Source organism: Triticum aestivum, chromosome 7B (genome assembly GCF_018294505.1).
Source record: "Triticum aestivum cultivar Chinese Spring chromosome 7B, IWGSC CS RefSeq v2.1, whole genome shotgun sequence".
Taxonomy (NCBI): domain Eukaryota; kingdom Viridiplantae; phylum Streptophyta; class Magnoliopsida; order Poales; family Poaceae; genus Triticum; species Triticum aestivum.
The window spans coordinates 568,441,128-568,445,246 of NC_057813.1; the positions used below are offsets into that span (position 1 = coordinate 568,441,128).

Genomic DNA, 4,119 nt, shown 5'->3' on the forward strand with positions numbered 1-4,119 from the left:
ACGATTTTTATTTTTAAGTTAAACACGTATAATTTTTTCCTTTTTGCTACATATCTAGGTTTTTCGTACAATTCATTTGTCAAATTCCTTTTTTTTGTTTTCATGAGAGACCTTCTATTTTTTTTGCGTGAAAAGAGGTGGGATGCGAGTACTAGAAAATTTTGGATTTATTTTATTATTTTGAGCTTCTAGATTTTAACAGTTCGAACTTCTCATAATTTTTTCTATGAACATTTATTGGGTTTATCTTTTTTTGTTTTCTTTTTTGTTTTTATGAACAATATTTTTATTGGGTTATTTTGTCCACATGCTCGCATACAGCTATTACTTATCAGGAGCTAATCGAGGACACTAGAGCACATTGCATGGTCACACATATAATCTTTGTTTTTTTCTCATGTGTCTTGAAGTGAGAGACTAAATGATATATACTTGTTTATCTCATTGAAGTTTTTGGCTTTTTTGAATGTTATTTTTCTTGTTTATTGTCAGGTATTTCATATTTTTATGTTCCAGTGTGAATCGGAGTTAAAAAAGACAAGCTTTATAGCTAATCATGAGCACTAGGTAATAGAACATTGCTTTTTCTCTGAACCACAAATTGTTTTTATCACTGAATAGTAACACACATTCCTTATCCTCTCACACACAACACGTTTCATATCCACACCATGTAGGCACACTACTCTTTTATCTCTTTCACTCCATAATTTTCTTGCTTTGTCTTCTTCGTGGTAACGCCTAAATTGGCTGTTAAAGCAAAACAAACAGTAGTAGCTCAGTGCTGGCTATTCTTCTCTGTTGACAGTAGCAGAAACACAAGAATTAAAACAGTCTCAGGAGGAAAATGGTGCTGCAGCCGTAGGCTACACAACACAGTAAAACGTTGTTGTTGCCAGCGCTCCACCAGCTGAACTTTCACTCCACGCCAGGATGAACTTTTCTAAACCTAAAGAGCGGGGAGATGCAGGCAGCAGTGAGGCACCACCTCGGTAGGCTTCGACGGCCGGCGCAGGCCAACCCGGTAGATCAAATAGTCCAGAACTCCAGATTTAGACGACCTGCAACTCGAGGAGACCGTGACCTGCAGCTGGCTAGCACGGCGCCTGCTAGTATTTCGAACGGCCGCAGTAGTCTCCATGGTGCACCTGAACTTCAGACATAAAAAATAAGGAGCTCCTTCTGCAGATTTGGGAACACTGTTTGTTGTAGATCAGAATCAATTAGATAAAGAATTAGCACCTAGTGATAGACAAACATCAGATAGTCGGCCGTGGACATAAAGCATAGGTAGGGTGCAGGGCAGGGCTGAGCCGGCTGGAGGAGGCAAGGTTCAGGGCGGGGACGCTCAGCTGCGCATGGGAGGACGGGGGTGCAGGGCAGGGACCAGCAGCGGCGCACTGGAGCAAGCGGGGTTCTGGGTGGGAACGCGTGGCAGTGCCCGGGAGGAGCGGGAGGGGCTGAAGTCCAAACCCACCTCGCCCTGAAGGAGATGGCAAGCCTCGCGCCGGAAGGAGGCTGGGCAACGGCGCGCCAGGAGGAGGTGGGTACGACGGCCTCGCACCGGGAGGACAAGTGGCGGCGCGTCGAGAGGCGGCACACAGGGAGGAGTCGGGGCGGCGGCGCGCCGGGAGGAGGCGAGACCGGTCGTGCGCGTGGAGAGGGAGTGGCTTCCGGCGACGTCAAAGCGGCCTCCGGCAGAAGGTCAACGGTACCCCATGCTGCGGTTCGAACACCACTGCGGAGGAGGGATTTGAGCGCGGGTCCTCTGTGGCAGTGCGTGGTGGATGGATGTGGTCGCCGGGATCCAGGAAACGACCACGGGCGCTGGCCGCATATGGAGGGTGGGCGGGGCGCCCCGAGGAAGGCGAGACGGTGGGCCGTGGTGGTTGGCCGGATCAAGGCGACGGAGGCGGTTGGCGGCGCGCATGGAGGGAGGGCCGTTGTGGTTGAAGCAGGGGGAGGCGGCCACCATGCTTGAAGCAGGGGAGAGGCGACCGCCATGGTTGGATCTTGGTGGGAGCGGCGGAGGCGTGAGACCCTGTTAGGGGGCGGCGCGCGCCTCCGGCGCCGGCGGGGGTGGGTTGGTGGGTCGGGGGCCGGCGACGGGGCTGGGGTGGCCGGCGACGAGAGGTGTGCCGGCACCAGGGGCGGCGGCGGTTGTGGAGGGACAAGGAAGGTGGGGATCGGGTGGGGGATGGGCTGGTGGGGATCGGGGGAGTGGTTGGGGGTGGCTATTTTTTCTCTTTTTCTCTTTTTCAGGAAGGCCACCGTGGCATATTGTGATCCAAATAGTTATTCTAATCCCAGAATTAAAATAGTGTCACCCTATATATATATATATATATATATATATATACTCATTTCTTTAAGCACAGACAGCAGCAGTGCTAATCTCTAATAGAAGTATATCTTTTGTCATGTTGAACTGCAGCAACGGCATACCAATAGCAACCAGAAAATGGCAGTGGCGTCGGGCAGCCATACGGCACAACAAGAACTAGAAATGTCTGAGAACAGCAGCTAGCAGCGACCGACATCAACATTGAGCGGCAGGAAGAAAGGAAGTAGAAGCAGCTGGGTCGCATGCACTAGCCGAAAACAGAGATGTCTAGAGTCTGTCCATGGGGAATAGATTCGACGGAAATTTGGATAAACTTGAAGGTTTAGTTCTTTTCTGCTAGCAGCTTTGCCTGCAGCTGATGTGCTTGTTGGTTCTTGCCTGCCCGCCAAACCAGTAGTCACATGCCAAGAAATTTGTCTGCCGCGCCCACCAAACCGTCAGCTGCACATGTTTGCTAGCTTGACAGTGCACCGGTTCCCCTGTCTTTCACTGGCCTTCCTTCAAGATGATGCGGTCAACAACAAGGGTCCATTCGAGGAGGGGATTGACATATGCAATGAAGAAACAAAAAATGATCTGTCATGGAGGGTGTGCTGGCAGGAACGGCATGGTGGCAGAGGGGGTCGGAATTGCGGCTATGAACTTACCGGGGTTGCGTCATTGAATGGCCTAGGCACCGCGGTGGTGGAGCCCAACCGGGGATGAGGATGTGCGGCGGCTGCGGAGACGGAGGAGGCGAAGAGCTGGAGACGCCGCCGTGAGTTGGCGGCACGGGCACCTCGCGGGAGGCCTACATTCCATGGCTGAGGAGACCAGGCGGCGGCACGGCGATGGCTCCGGTTGTGTCATCCAGCGAGAATGGATCCGGGAAGGAACATGGCTCGTGGTTGGGCGTCATCTATATCGTCGGCGAGTGGATCCGGAGAAGCAAGCAGTGGTGGCGACGCGATCCGGGAAGGTAGGCGGCGGAGGCGGCGCAAGTCGGGAAGGTAGGCGGCGGAGGCGGCCCGATCCAGGAAGGTAGGCGGCGGTGGCGGCGCGATCAATGGAGGTTGGTCGCAGTGGCGGCGTGATCCGGTTGGGAGGGACGATAGATGCGAGGATCAGGCGGAGGGGATCGTGGAAGCGGTGAGGTGGGCTTTTTTTATTTTTGTTACCGGTTCAATTTTGGTTTCTCGGGATCTCTGGAATAGCTCGTACCGCCCTATATAGCGCCGCTGTGATGAGAATAATTATTCTGATCCCAGGATCAAAATAGTGCTACTCTCTCTCTTTCTCTATAAGGTGGGATCTTTTTATTTTTGTTACTGGTTCAATTTTGGTTTCTCGGGATCTCTGGAATAGCTCGTCCCGCCCTATATAGCGCCGCTGTGATGAGAATAATTATTCTGATCCCAGGATCAGAATAGTGCTACTCTCTCTATATATATACATATATATACATACATACATATATATATATATATATATATATATAAAATAATCCCTCCATTTCTTTATCTAAGGTGTATTATTTTCATCAAAGTGACCAAGGCACATAATTTTGGAGTATTTAGGACGAAATTACCCTTGTCTAATTTGTATATTAGCGGCAAGTAAATTATTTAGGCTAGGAAAGGAAGAGATACACGCAATTGGGAGAGAGATAGTTTCCTTTTCTTTCTCTACAAGGAGAGATACATGAAATCAGGGAGAGATACTTTCCTTTTTCTGTATGGCCAAGATCGGAATTACGAGGAATTAGAACAAATGCACCTTACATTGTGGAATTTTAT

The 4,119-nt window shown here is 50.2% G+C and overlaps 1 long non-coding RNA gene across 1 annotated transcript; it reads right to left on the reverse strand.

Annotated features, from left to right (window-relative positions):
• Positions 1-568: 568 nt before the first annotated feature.
• LOC123161341 (uncharacterized) lies at positions 569-3,659 on the reverse strand. Its single transcript, XR_006480674.1, has 2 exons — positions 2,992-3,659; positions 569-2,842 (listed from the first exon to the last, which is right to left on the reverse strand). It is a non-coding gene; the product is annotated as an uncharacterized lncRNA (long non-coding RNA).
• Between the last annotated feature and the right edge of the window lie 460 nt (positions 3,660-4,119).